Here is a 15,789-nt window from a genome sequence, read left to right as displayed (position 1 = left end):
GTGCTAGGGTCCAGATTGAAAATGTGATGTGAGCTAATGCATTCAGAGCAGAGGTGAGGCTCGTCCTTTCCTTTTCCTCTGGAAACAGCAGCCAATATGGTGAGGTAGAAAGCGCAGCATGTTACAGTGGCTGAGTAATGAGAACCGAGAAACTGTTGGAAGAAGTTACTCCCCCACACACACACACACACACGCAGACACGCATGCATGAACATGCACACACAGATATACATAAAGACTTTTCTCTGCGAGTGTGTGCAGCAGCAAAATACTTCAGCTTACTATGACCAGCACTGCTTTAATCCTAATGGTGCAGTGAAGACTTGTTCAACACAGAGTAAAGCTACTGATGTCCGGTATTCAAATGGATCTAAATGATACAGACAGTGACTCCTGGATCTTGCTATACTCAGCAAGATCCAGGAGTGCCACTGTTTCTTCCTTTATCTGCCTGCAGCATCTGAACTCCACACTAACAGGCCCTGGAATGAATTAGCCAACAACACAAAGACATACTTTCAATAAGCCAACATGTTTCTCTCAAATGTCTTGAGAGAAACTCAAGACTTTGAATAATAAAAACTCATTCAAATTTTACGAGTTATTAAATTACGGGTTTTCATGGGCCTTCAGTCATAGTAATCAACATTAACAGAAATCTGCCAGTTATTTTTTTATTTTTTTATTTTTATTAATGACTCTTGTCTCCTGCTTATAAGACCTTTCAGTCAGGTAGATTACTGAACCAGAATAAAATCTACAATTCAAGGTTGCTAAACTGTTTGTAAGATAATGTTCTGGGACAGGAATCATTTTTACCAACACAGAAACACATATTGAAGTTGTCAGCTGTGTATTTTATGAAGACTTGTACACAAGTTAATATTTCTTGAATACGCTATCACTTCATATTATCACACGCACCCTTTGGATCACATCAACCATAAACAATAAGTCAGCTACAGTTCCACGATGCTTGTGGGCCAGAAAAGAAATGTAGTTTGGTTAAAGGTCAGACAGACTGTTTATTGTACAGAGGCCATATAATATTTATGTGAGGTAATTTTAAAGCCCTTTTCCAGGGTACAAAAGGTGAGCTATGGACATCCCTTCATGGCATTTTCAAGTAATACTCTCAGTTATGTATGTAAAAAACGAGAGCTAAATTCACTTCATATAAACTTCCATCAACAGTCAGGTGGTATAAATCAGGTTGAATCATATATCTCTAGGGTGTTGATGTCTATCAGACATTTTTACTGCACTGCATTATAACAATAGAGCTCTGAAACTTAAGAAAAAGTTTACAATTTTTCTCTCATTTCAGAAAGTGAAACTAATATCCATCCATCCATCCATTTTCTATACACCCTTGCTGGTGCCTATCCCCTAGCTGCTTCTGGGCGAGAGGTGGGGTTCACCCTGGACAGGTCGCCAGTCTGTCGCAGGGCAACACAGAAAACAGACAGGACACACAACCATTCACACACACACTCACACCTAGGGAGAATTTAGAGAGACCAATTAACCTGACAGTCATGTTTATGGACTGTGGGAGGAAGCCAGAGAACCCAGAGAGAACCCACACATGCACAGGGAGAACATGCAAACTCCATGCAGAAAGACCCCAGGCCAGGAATTGAACCCAGGACCTTCTTGCTGCAAGGCAACAGCTCTACCAACTGCGCCACTGTGCAGCCCGCGCGAAACTAATATATCATATAGATTCATTACACATAGAATGAACCCTTTCATTCAATTGTTCCTTGTAATTTGAATTATTATGACTCAGATAATAAAACCCCCTAATGTTGCTAGTGTCTCAGAAAACAAAAATAAGAACAATAAAAAAAGAACATTTTAAACAATTCTAATTGCAAAAGCAAATCACTTTTGATTTGCAGGAGTAAATCACACAAACAAATCTCTTAAATCCCCTGTCTTTGTGTTGTGACATGATCTCAGTCTATGATGCTGTGGGCCTGTTTCTTTAGCAAGGGTCTAGGAACACTGTTGAAGAACATGACATCATATAATGTCAAAATACAAAGCCTCTTTTAAGATACAAATTACAGTAAGTATGGTAGAGTATGTGAAGAAAAGGAAAAAATCTGTTAATTATTTGGTGATTCAGCAGATTATTAATTCTAAATGGGGCAAAAATAACATGGACCTAAATCACACTGTAAACAAAATAAATGCCGAAGAGTGAATATGTGAGAAGTCTCTCCTATAAGGAATAATTCAAATTCTAAAATACTTTATTAATATATTGAGCAATAATAACAGTACTATTAAATTTTATTTATAATGCCCTTTATATCTTGAGATGTCACAGGACTAAACAGAGTGGTCTCTCTCTGCAAGCATCAACATTGGAAAATGTTATTGGAGACTAAATCAGATTTAATGCTAACTCTGATTTAGAAAAAACTAAGCAAAGCAATTTCTTTAACAATAAATAAATAATGGTTAAACTTTTTACAACAATTTTAAGAGTAAGATTTTGCAATTGCTATAACAGGCATTCTTTTAAATTTTTTAATAAATACACTTTATTTGACTTATGGGTGCTAATAAGATCAAACTCCAATCGCTCAAATTCCACTGAACAATAAGTGATCCTATATTCTGTATTCAGCAGCTGCGATCTTTCTTTTATTATGCCATGCTCTTATGCTATGCTTTTGCTCTTCTTCTGCCTTTTTTATTCTGTTTGTTTCTTACACTCAAATTGTTTAAGCAATTTCATTTAAACTTGTAGATGCACACAGCACAGGACTGTGCCTGCAGCTTCTGCGTGAGGGCTGAATACACATCAACGCTTTCTCTGACTGCACCATTGTTATTTAAATGTGGGAGAGCGATCAGCAGAGAGCATTAATGGCATCCTCAGCACTGCAGATACAGCATCACACACACTCACTCACATGTGTAAAAGCAAGCACGCAGACATACATGCGTGCACATGTAAGATACACACTTTCAAGTCTTGAGGATGCACCTCGAGGGCCATATGAATAACAAATACCTCTCCCATCTGAAAGACCAGAGAGTATTTCCAACCATTTCAGTATATTAGTCAGCAGTCCTTTGCGCTACTCTGTGCATTAACAACACTTTTCACTGCAGTGTTACACTGCATATAGGTTTGCTTTCTAAGATCAAACTTTACGTTGTCACTGATCTGATCTTGTCCTCCTCAACTTCTCCCAACTTTGGGAGAAGTTAAAGTCATTTACTGGGGCGATGTTTTGTCCTGTCAAGGCCAATCTGAGCCTTGCTGGAATACCTGCAGTGATGGTATCGTTTTAAACTGGTGAAAACCTCCCCCATCTCCCCGACACTGCCAGAACAAATGAGATTAGACAGGCACCCCTGGCCATTAACACTTGATCCTTACCTGAGTTCTTTCTCCAGATGAAACCTTGGCTGAAATTGTTGGACATGTTTTGCTCACATTTCTATTAAATTGGAGGATAAAGATGTTAGCATATTAATAACTAGTCTAGTAAAACTATGTAATATTGGAAACTTTCTCAGAAATAATAAAACTTACCCCATATGAAACCTTTGTCTTGTGATTGTATCATTTAGTTGAAAAAAAATAATCACCATCTCAGACTTACATCACACAACAGTTGATTGTTAGGGAGAATATTATCATATTTTACATTACATTCAACATACAAAAATTTAACGTAGATAGTAAATGATCATTTAAAATTACTTTTGTTTTGCTCTATTTTTTAAACAAAGAAAAAATCTGTACCTATGTCTCCCCGAAAAGCAGAAAGTTAATATCATATAATTACGGTATGTAATCTGAATCCACAGTGTGCTTACTAAAGACAACATTTTAATCAGGAATACTGAATGAATTCAATCGCATTCATCAGTGACAGAAAAAAAAAAATACTTGAGTAAGTACTCTAAAGATCATGAAGGAACAAATGTCAAACCCCAGTAAGTAGGAACAGGTAAAGAAGAAATTATCTTCAAACACAAATACAGTTTGTTTGAAGCATTTGTAATACAGGTTAAAAACGGTATTATCTCAATACGCTACCACGTGACTACCATCAGTCACGTGGTAGCGAAGAAGTTATGCTATGATGTTTACAAACTTCTGTGACGTTTTGATAATCAGGAGTCCAAGTGGGAGAATTTGCTGAAGTATCTGTGTTGGTCTATCTCAAACAAATGGTGATTTGGCTAATGTTTTATAATAAATGCTCTTTGAACTTAAACGCCTGAGACTGTACGTTTGGAATGGCGACTCCGGCTGTTTTTGGAGTCTGGCGTCTTGGAAGGCTGGAATGTAGCATAGAATTGGTGAGTCTGTTTATTCTGCTAGCATGCTGCTAGCATGTATTTCAGTAAGATGCTCTGCTACCCTGATGCTATTAGCATTAGTTTAGTATTTACTACTATTGTGTCTTCATTAACTTGCTTTGTTGTTTTCTGTCTTCTGGTTTGCTGTCAAGGCTGCTTCAATAGACTTCTATTGAATTCAGATGCAAACTTTGCATGTATAATAATTCTATGCAGTTAATTAATGTAAAATGTATTGAATGTTTGTAAATGATTTGAAACGCATGCATATTTACTCATATACCTTAAATTAAATTTGTCTGATTTTATTCAAATATAGACATGTATGTAAATATTTTGGATGTGTTCAGTACACGAAACAAACTTAATAGATTATGAACATAATAACTAAAGTATGAGTTCTGTTTATCAAATTCAGGCCAGGTGCACCCAGTTGGGTCAAATGCTACTAAACTACTAAAGCTACTGAACCCGGAGTGAAAGAAACCCTCACCAGACTTCAGTATGTTGCCCTGCACATCTGGTAAGATACTTCTGGGACCTGTTTTTTGTTTATTGTTTTGTCTCTCCACTTTCACTCATACTTACTCACCTCATCTTTATGGACCATAGTTATTTCCCTGGATTGTTCTTTTTATATGGACATTCAATTTTTGGGCTGTAATCGTTTCACAATTTTGAAAATACATGGTTCATGGGTGCATTATTAGCCAGTTAATTAGAAGGTAGGTCAAGCTGTCAACTATTCTTTTAATGTCAAGCATTGATTGACAGAACCATGTATCAGTGAAAAAAGTGAACTATTGATTCAAGTTGTTGGAAGAAACATGCTGATGTATATTGATACGCATCAGAGGGCAATACTAGTTTGACTGAAGCTGGAATCACATCCGAATGCTGGCAGAATGTTTGTGTTTTGTTTTTCAGTTTTGACACATTTGCCACTGTTGGTTATAGGAAGTTTTATAGAAAGTTCACAGCAGGATACTTTTTAAAGTCATAGGGTGCTTTGGGGATGGACCTTTACTTTACCATTTTTCTTTTTCTTTTAATTTGACCTTGGGGAAATAATACAACTAGCATGAACTGCAAGCCTGAACTCAACTAAAAAGGAGAAGTTAAAAAAATTATGATCTAAGCCATTTAAATTGCTAAACTGCAATTTTTTTTATCTGCCCACTACAGAGGAATTATAAAGTTAGTTTTCAAACACAGAAGACAGCGTAACTCGAGGGGATTTCACAACATATTTATATATTCCATGGATTGTTTCACTCATTTCTCTGTAATTAAGCAAACACTGTTAATTTGCTGCTTAGATTAAATTAATTATATTTCCCAAACACTTTGTAAATTATGGACCGATAGCACGTTTTTGTTTAAATGATACAAAATCTATCAAAGCACTTGTGTTTGTGCAGACAAGCATCACTTCTTAGGTTTAAAGGTTTGTGTTGCATAAGTGTTTATCAGGATTTGTTTAAATGAAAGCAGTTTTTTAGGCACAAATATGCAGGTTGTTGGCTTGAGAGTGTGTAGTTTTGCATTTGTGTGGATTGGTGTGTGTAAATGTGTGTGTGCGTGTTGCAGTGTTGTCAGATGTGATCCTATTTTCATTACTCACTGGCTCAAAGAAGGAGGTGAGGCCCTGGCTTGCAGCAGTGATAAATGCATTACTCCAATAAACCCTGTCTCCGCTGAGGTGCTGAATGCTGACATTCCCGTAAAGAAACACACACACTCACCCACGCACACGCACACACACGCGCCTTCACAGAGGAAAAGAGAGATGAGGTGATGACAGAGAGAGAGGGATGAGATTAAAGACAACCTGATAGAGAGAGAGTGACTGGCATAAAGAGATGAGAAATAGAAGAACACAGAGTATGAAAAACAAATGATGTGAAGAGGAAAAGAAAAGTCAGATTCATAAGGACAAAAATGAAAATAGCAAACTAGAGTTGAAAGAATATAATGAACATTAAATACTAGGATTAAGTGGTGTGTACATGGAAATAAAAGGTTTTTGGTAAGAAGTTTTCTGGGGTTGTTGTAGGATCCTGAGGGGGCAGAAAAGTGGGAGGGTTAATGAATAGATTGATATAAAGGTATAGATGGAGTGGTGGGAGGAAAGCAATCGGCGATGTCCGGCTGGCCTCTTTCTTATAACCTCATTAGCAACAATGGTGTATTCCAAAATGTACTCCTGGAGGAGAATCAGGCTGAAAATACACACTGGATTTCTAGGATATCTTTCTAATCCTGTAAACATGAAGTTTATTCTGAAGTTTATTTGCACAGAAGTAGCTAGAAGTTTGTTAAAGAATGTAATATTATTTCCCTGTTGATCTAAATTTTAATCTTTATTACAGGCTGCTGGTGATGGTTTTATCTGGGTAAATTTGCCTCTTTCCCAGGTTTTTCCTACTTTTCATATTTAACTGATTCCCTGTCCCATTTCATACATATGTTCTTGGACCACTGTTATTCAGTGGTCTAAGTATTTTACATAAATTTTGAAGATAACATCTTGCATATAATTTGATATGATTGTAAATATTTTCTCTTAAGTTGTTTTGAACCCCATTTAGTGCTGATTTTGGTTCTGCTGACACTTACAAAATATAACAGATTATTATTCCTAATCAAACCAAAGCAACACTTAAAGACCTTCTGTTTGTAAATATTATTTATTTTATACTATAACCTTTAAAGAAGGATTATATTAATAAATACTTTAAATTCTTGGTTTCCAGAGCGAGTAAAAATAAGACATTCTTCAATAAAACTTTAAAAAACCTGTTTGAATATTGCTTAAGATATTATTAAAAACCTAACATAAGTGGTTAATATTTTTTTAGCAGAACAGAACATGGGGTCAATATTTTTGGACTGAATGGACAATTTTAACAACTACCCAAATAAATGTTTTTGTAACTTGGAGGAAAATCTAATGGTGTGATAATTGGTTAGTTACACAATAAAGCTTATGGATTTTTTTTTTATGAGCAGATTAGTTTTACTCATATAAAGTAAAGGGAAGGTATACCTTACGCCACATAAAAACAAACTCTTAATAGTTTTCTTTATCTCAAAAACTCAATATGTTCTCCTGTTAATTCATGAGCACACGAGAAGTATAAACTAAGAGTCTTCCTCCAAGGAGCAGGAAGCATTCTGCTCCTGCGTCACATGTTTAAGATTCCCAAATCAATAACTCATAACTAAAACTTTGTTAAAATACAAATACATCTGGTGGAAGTGTATTGACTTAGAAAAGTTGAAGCTTCGTTTTCAATGCGATCTATTCGCTGTCCTGAACAAATAACACAGGTCTCTCATGACAACCGCATCTAGTAAATGCAAAGGAAGAAGGGAACTCTCCAAAGTCTTTACTAAAAAAGGGTTATCTCAAATGTTTCTAATATTAGATGAAGATGGAAGTACTGCAATTAATTTTTAGTTGAATTTGATTTGTGTGGTAACTGGGAGAGCTTTGTTGAAATTCCTGTTGGAAAGTATGAAATAATCTAGATTAGTTTGTAATCTTTTGATGATAAAAGCATAACTAAAATCTAATTTTCTGAAAATTTTGTTGTATCTGTAACCTTGGCATATGTACTTAAAGTAAAATTATTTATATTTTTTAAAAGTACATATTTTTAAAATAAAATCAGAGCTCCTTTGTGAACGTTTTGTTGTCCTGTATATTTTTGCTTGTGCTAATCTATACTCCCTGGTCACTTTATCATGTCTCCCTTTCTAGTACTGGGTTGGACTCTTCTACTCTACTAGCAACCAATAAGGAGAAGTTGTAAAAAACAAAGAGCCGAAGCCCTCAACTGTTCTCATGAACCCATCAGATAACATGTAAGTGATTTCAGGATGAAAGTTTTTTATTTTAAATCTTTCCTTCAGAAATTCATTCTTTGTGTTATAGATTCAACAAAGTGTCTCCTTCTTATCTCATTCTGATCCTTGCATTGATGAACTTCTTGTCTGGATGCAAATTGCTTCGCTGTGATTAGTTGATGTGCTATTTTTATGAACAACCAGTTAAATACATGTAGTGAGTGTATACACCACGCCTTATTTGTAAACTTGGTTTGCCCAAACATTAGTGGGTGTAAATGTTGAGCCAAAATCAAAGAGTGAATGTGTTTTTTAAAGATTTCCTGTTGGGTAAAACAGGACACATTAAGTGCATGTGTTTATTTGTGCATGTAACTGGTCATGCTATACATCTAGGCCTGTCGCGATAAACAAAAAATCGATTAATCGTACGATAAATTAAAACTATCTACGTCATTTTAATTATCGGCGTTATCGTCTCTTCCAGCCTTTTTCTCTTTCTGTTGATGACGCTAAATGAAAAAAGGCTCAACTCCGGTGCTCTCCACTGACCCTCCCTTCCTCATTTCCTTAGTGTAATGTCCAGCGCACACGACACCATCTTAGTGCTGTCGGTCGATTGTCGGCCCATTTTCAAAATCTGAGATCACACATTAGCCAACAGAAATCCTAGGTATAACGGTTCCATCGGGTTCGATGTGCCGACAGTGGGCACAACATAATGGCTACAAGTCCAGCTAACTAATTTTAAAACCAGGCATTAATCAATGCTTTACTACAATCTACCTGCAACGTAACGTCCTGACTGAATGAAAACCATTATAATCTATTTATGTCACGTTAACGAAGAACAGCTGAAAAGTTACCGTTTGTTCCAACTCCTCCCCTCGTCATTTCTATATTCTTTGTACAAAATGTTTTATAAACATTAATGTTGTTTCCACATATTATCTCCAATGTCCGCTGGACTTCGGGTTGCGCTGTTTCAGCTGTTTGGGATTCCCCTCTGTAATTTCCCCTCAGAAAGCAGGAGGAGAATCTGCGCTTTCTGATTGGCTACCTGTCACATTCAACAGGCTGCGTTAACAATCCCAGCGGGGAAAACCCCTGATTTAGGTCAGAGCGCCACAACGATCTAGCGTAACACACCACACACTACAGGATGATCACAAGCCACAATCTTAGAACGATCAAAGTTTTATTGCATCAGGTAGTCGATGTGCCCATCTTCTCTATTTAAATCTAATGATTACTGAAGGGCAATATGGTAAACAGACTATAATCTGCACTCTTTTGGTTGAATGCAGTATTTATTTACACTTTGGCTTTATGTTATTTCGTTTTTATTCAAGTACATTTTTGTTAATGGAGACTGAGAATCAATTTTATTTTTATTTTTGGTTGTTTTGTTTATTTTGTTTATAAGTTCCAGTGTTGGGTGTTCTTTTGAAAATAAAGTGTATCCATCTTTGGCAGGAAATCGCATGCATTATTACGTCATTTCCATTAAATCTGTGTAAAAAGGTCTTCAAACAATACTATCGTCTATCGCAATAGTTTTTTGAGACAATTAATCGTTCAGCAAAATTTGCTATCGTGACAGGCCTATATACATCACACTGAAATTTGTGTTTTTACTCCTTGTGAATGTATGATGGTGAACTGGTTAATTCCTCCTGGCCAAGGACGTCTGATAATTAAATAAGGGAATTGGATCAAAACTGGCCCTGTAACATTCTGCGTTGCCTCTACATGGGGTCAGGCCTACCTCATTAAGCCACTTCACAGGAATGTTACAGGTGAAATTAGCTGCGATCAAAAATGCCTTAGTTCATCGAATCAAATCAGAACCCCAGCAAAAGCCTAAAAGAGAAACGGTTACGCAGAGGAGCAGCTGAATCTAGTGTGATGTAGAGAGGAGGGTCAGATGGAGAAAAATGATAGTAAGCGAGGTGGAGGGCAGAATACAATTAAAAGGGAGCAGAGAGTCAAGGGAAGTGACCTGGTGATGGGAGAGGAGAAGAGGGTAGAGGGCAGTTCTGAGTGCACGTGTACCACATAATGAAAGGTTGAACTTTTTGTGGCCAGGGTGGCATACCAAATCAGCTCACCATGGGACTGTTGAGAGAGGGAGAGACAAACTGCAACAAGAGAGAGCAAGAAGAGGGAGGAACGGAGGCATCACTTGACCCGAATGAAAGAGGCAAAGGCGAAGGAGCAACAGAGACTTTAACGAGGGACCTGGGAGGCAGTGGAGAGGGATGGAGTTTGGGAGGGACAGACTGGCTCGGTGAATGAGTGAAATGAGGAGTAAGGAGAAGGAAAGGAGGGAGGGCTGGAGAGTGTGAGAGGACCTCACTTTGTGGCTGCCACAGGGGCCTGAGTGACAGAAATTAATAATTAGTGACAATGATTGACAGCGCTCCCTCCATCTGCGGCTCTCCGCCGCCTCGCAACGCCTGCCTCCGCCAGCGACCGCGGGCACAATGAGCTCCAGAGGGATTGTGGGAGACGCACTTGATTGACAACTGCCTCCTGGAGAGACAAGGGGGAGGTGGAGGGGTGGGGTAGGGCAGAGGAAAGAAAGCAAAGAGTGAAAAAGGAGGGGTGTTACGGTAGGATAGAGGCGAGAGGTGGGTGACAGGGGCCAAAGAGGGACAAAACAAGAGAGGGGGGTTGGGAGTTTAGGGAGATGGTCAGAGATTGAGCAAAGGAATTGCTGCTATCAGCTCCTTTACGTCTTGTCTTCCATTACCATCCCCACTTTCCCCATCACACATTTAGTCTGCTCATCTTGCCAGTTCCACCTTCACCGGCACCATGCATTGCTCCACGCTAACAGCACATAGCACCATTATGCAAAAGTGACAAATTTACCAGAGAAGGAAGGGAAGGGAAAAATAAAGAGGAGAAAATGAGAAAAGGGGGCTGAGGCCCTGGGTTTATGCCGTGCAGGGGAATTGCCTGTAAATAGTCATCAGCAGGGAATTTGTCACTCTCTCCGGCCCTGTCCCGTGTCTATTTTCCTCTTCATCCTTCTTTTCTAGACTGTCCCTCCCGCTAACCGTTCCTGCAGCCTTTCTCTTCACTGTCACAAGTGAAACAGTCCAGGGTATTAGGCTTCCTAAGCTTCTTACCTGTCTCTTCATGTGAAACTGTATCTGTAGTGGGGAACTCTTCTATGACATGTCTTTTACTCATTTTCCCTTGTATTTTTCTTTCATTTATTCTCTTCTGACCTTTTCTTTATCCACTTCCCTCTGGTGCGCCCCTCTCTTCATCCTTTTCCCTTCCATGCCAACCTTGCTTTAGCCTGCTCTGACATGGTCGGAGCTAATGTGCTCCAGTGCGGCTTAATCACTGCACACGTCTCCAAGGCTTACTGCTGCACACTGTAACAAAGTACACTATTTACCTCAGGGCCACACAGAGAACAGGCTTGCTCAGAACACAGCTAAACCCAGTGGGAATCAGTTTCACATCACAACACATTATTGATTTTTTTTTTGCCCTCCTCCTTCCAAAATAGACACGTTTTTCATTGTTGGTGAACCTGCCTTCCCATCTCAATGTCCCTTACAGAGGTGGGTAAGGGTTTTAGGATTAAGGTCATGCCCTGAAGGTAAACGCTATAATGTCTCTCATTTTTATACCAAATCTAACAATTTTTCTGGCTAATGGTGGCACCTGCTGCTACTTGTGGTCACCAAGATTTCAATTTTCTTTTTATAACTGACCAGCAGAAGAGATTAAGAAAGTAATTGAGCAAAGCTTCACATTACATAAATCAAGTCCCAGCATGTTTGTTTATTTTTTTTAATTGTAATTTTGTTTTCATTTGTGTTTTTTGTGATAGTTAGGTGATGAAGCTGTTGATTAAAAGTAATTGTTTTAAATAATGCTGTCAACATGTTGAAATGTAATTAGTTTTAACAATAGCATTTATTACATGTTGTATAATTGGTTCATGCTGAAATTGGCCAAATTTAGAAATCAAATCATGTAGAGGAAATCTGTCTATCGTTTTAGCTTGGCATGTTCGGTTGACACTGACACTGTTGTCTTGCAGTAGAAATGTTATGAATATAAATCCTGGCTGAAACCTTTTTTAGTGTAATTTGCATGTCCTCCCTGTGTTTATGTTCTCCAGATACTTCCTTCCATCTAGAACATTGAGCTCTGTATATTGCTCTCTCTAATCTGCTCTACTATGCTATGTTTTCAAATAGCATCAAAACTATAGTAAAACTATAGTTTGAGTTTTAACTTTATACTTTCTAACTGAAAACAAACATTGATACCTTGCTAATTTACTTTTAGCATATGTTGACAGAAAGTGCATGTCCTTGAAGGGCCCACATGATTTTTTTTTTCTGTGCCCAGCTTTGATTTGTAACTTTGCTGCACCTCTTTGCTCTTCTCACACACACACACACACACGCATACACACAAACGAGACAGACGGCGCTGAACACGTGGAGTTGACAGCTGGTAACTGCAGGGCCCAGCAGGTGCAGTGTGTGCTTATGTGTGTGTTGGCCCCAGAGGGCCCCTGACTCATGGCCAGAGAGGTTGACAAAGGTGTAGGCGTGTGTGTGTGTGTGTGTGTGTATAGGTAGCTGTAATGGGGGCCAGCCTGGCTGATTGGCCTGGAGCTGACTTCACTTCAGCTCCAGTGATTGATTTCAATGGGCATGGACATGGGGCGAAGTATTGCCTGTGGTCACCTCCTTTGACTAACTTCATTACATCAATATCTCTCCTCTGTCCTGCTTTATTTTTGTTATTTGTGTAGTATTTTGGCCTTTTTGTGAACTTTAAATAGTTCACTTTATTATCAGAATATTGAAACCTTAGCAAGAGATTACATCTTCTTTGCAAATGGTACATAAAGTGTGAAACATCCTTTGATCTTTGACCTATCTTTGCAAAAGATTCTTTGCTCTTTTGCTGATTTTGACTAACTAGCTAAATTAAATGTTTTGGACAAAATGAACCATTAGTTCAGACAAAATAAAAACACTTTATCTCCTTGCCTGTTTGACAACGGATAACTGTCACATTACCTGAAAATTAGCTCTTTGATTACTGTTCTCACATGAATCTGTATCACATTTGTTTCTGAGAATGAAGTCTCTGAACAAAACTTTCCATCATGCAAGAAACTAGAGCAAACCGACTCACCAGGACCAGGCCGATATTTGGAGCTGTGATAAATGTTTGTTTTACATTGTATGGAATGCTAATTTGTGTTTCATTGGACAACCTCTGATTGACGTGTTTTTGTTATCCATAACTGTTTTGTAACTTTAAGTGAAGATTTCTGGGCATTAAAACCTTGTTCAAAATCCTAAGTGAAGGATCTTCAGATGTCCAAACCTGGAGCAAAAAAGGTCTGGAGTCCGGTTTTGAAGTAAAGTCCTTTGACCAATAGAAGGAGTGATGTTTTGAAGCCAGACAAAAAATCATACAACAGCCACATATCCACAGGAATCAGCCAGCCTTTAAGGTATTTTTTTTTAAAACAACAGCAGCAAAAGTTCTCTGCATAAGAGCAACGGTTTCAACACATACAGGTGCAACATAATAAATTTGAATATTATTAAGGTTTATCTATTTGAGGAAATGTTTTCACCAACTGAAACACATTATGTAGATTAAGTCCACACAGATGTTTTCAAGCCTCTACTTTTGTTAATTATGATTTTCTGCTTAGAACTAAGAAAAACTCAACACAATTTCTTAGAACAGATCAGATTGTTACATCAGTCTGATACACTTTCTAAATACAGAAACCCTTATATGTTTGGATTTAAGAAAAACAAATGTTTTGACAATAGTTTCAGTAAACTGTTTCTTACGTGTATTCCTTCAGTGAATAATAGATAAAATCTCTAAGTGCAGTTTTAAACTCCCTTGGAAAGTCAAGAATTAATCTATAGTTTCAATTATTTGATTAATAACCCATGAGGCTGATTTGATTTTGATAACTGGTGAGATTAGTTTGTGTGTGGACATGTAACCTAACATAGCAAAAAGTTGTTTCACTTATTTACAAGAATAATCTGAATCAAACTCCTTGCAACTGGGATGGTGAGAGGCTTTAATGCACTCTGTAGACTATTTATTTAGCTCTGTTTCTGTTTTTCTTTTCTCTTACTATAGCCCGTTTATTCTTGGTCAGTATACTATTTGATGGAGTGTGCACGCCTGCCTCTAGCTAGTGAGGTCTTTAAAAGCGCCGCGGCACACACACCTGGCCTGCCGGCTGCCTCTTTGGTCTGCCTCACCTTTTGTCAGCATCATGTTAATGAAGACCCTGTCAGTGTCCACTGCTCGCACACCGGGGCGCCTTTTAATGAGTTCGCTATTTGATCACTATAGACAACTAGCACAGACCATGTTCAAATTTTTTTTTTTATCCCTCATAGATGATGCTATCCGTGTTTACAAAAGTGTGTGGAGCCAGAGGAGATGAGGACAAGAAGGAGGGGGCTGGTCAGTTGATTAGTGCTAGTTTATAATAAAAAGGGGGAGGGCTCATGTCTTTAAAAAAAGGCTAGCGAAAAGAAAATTATTATTTTTGCCCCCCTCCACTCCTCCCTCCCATATGCACCCAAGTGAGTCGTCCCTCTCCCTTTTCAGGGGTAGATGAAAGCAGCTGGGCGCAGGGCTTCCAACAAAAAGTGCCAAGCGATCACAAACAAACCTTCAGATGAATCACATCAAAGGCGATGCCCCAATTGTTAGCCCTCTCATATCTGCGCAAAATTGGCTCATTAAGGGCAAAAATGACATTGTTTACATTAGCCAGGGCCCTGATTAGTGCCAGCCATGTTTGTTGTGTCGCACCGCCATCCGCTTACCAACAGACCACTTCAGCTGCTCTGCACAATCGCTCCTTTGAAGGCTTTCTTTCTGTGGAAAAAAGGATATAGAAAGCATGAGGACAACAACAACAAAAAAACAGAAGAGCAATATATACCCGTACACATGCAAACACTTACAAAGCCACCCAGACAGACATGATAGCTGGTCCTTTCTCTTGCTGCCTCTCCACTCTCCTCTGCTTATTGGCTTTTCTCTCTTTAGGACTAATTAGGTTGCTTGTGGAAATAAAGGTGATAGGAGAGGACAGTTGGGCCAATGATGAGTCTGTTTGTGCTGTAATTGCACTGATAAAGAGGGTGGTGTTGTTGGCGGCAAAGAAGAGAAAAGAAAGCTTGACAATGAAAGGGCTGGGGCCTCTTTGTGCCATCGGCTTTGTGTCTGTGAAAAGAACACCTTTTGCGGAGTAAAGGTTTTGTAAATTGGGACAATTTCTAATCTAAGGAAAGTGCCACATGTTTTGGATGGGAAAGTGTGTTTTTGATCTCATAGATTTGAGGTCCAAGGGTCATTCCACTATCTAATCTCCCACTTGAACCAGTTTCTTCAGGTTTTGGTCTTTTTTAAACATCTGGAATCAGTAGAATGAGTTCAACATATGAACCAGATGTACAATAACATAGGATTTATTCTCTGTGTCTGCTCCTGTTCAATTTGCTATTGAAGATCATTCATGCTTCAATCTTTTCAGGTCTGGATTGTTGTCTTTGTGTA

At 38.3% G+C, this 15,789-nt stretch overlaps 1 long non-coding RNA gene across 3 annotated transcripts in view; it reads left to right on the top strand.

The window, feature by feature from the left end:
* The first annotated feature begins 4,107 nt into the window (after nucleotides 1-4,107).
* LOC122831696 overlaps nucleotides 4,108-15,789 on the top strand; it is a 39,846-nt gene continuing 28,164 nt past the window's right edge. For 2 of the 3 annotated variants that reach the window (XR_006370739.1, XR_006370738.1), the window contains exons 1-3: nucleotides 4,108-4,335; nucleotides 4,754-4,858; nucleotides 8,102-8,205. This is a non-coding gene — a long non-coding RNA (uncharacterized LOC122831696). Of the gene's footprint in view, nucleotides 4,336-4,753; nucleotides 4,859-8,101; nucleotides 8,206-10,275; nucleotides 10,730-15,789 lie in introns of those variants that run through there. The other variant, XR_006370740.1, reaches the window with a different exon arrangement.

The sequence above is a fragment of the Gambusia affinis genome, linkage group LG05 (genome assembly GCF_019740435.1).
Source record: "Gambusia affinis linkage group LG05, SWU_Gaff_1.0, whole genome shotgun sequence".
Lineage (NCBI taxonomy): Eukaryota > Metazoa > Chordata > Actinopteri > Cyprinodontiformes > Poeciliidae > Gambusia > Gambusia affinis.
Note: the sequence above shows the minus strand (reverse complement) of the source record. Positions and strands in the feature narration are given on the sequence as shown.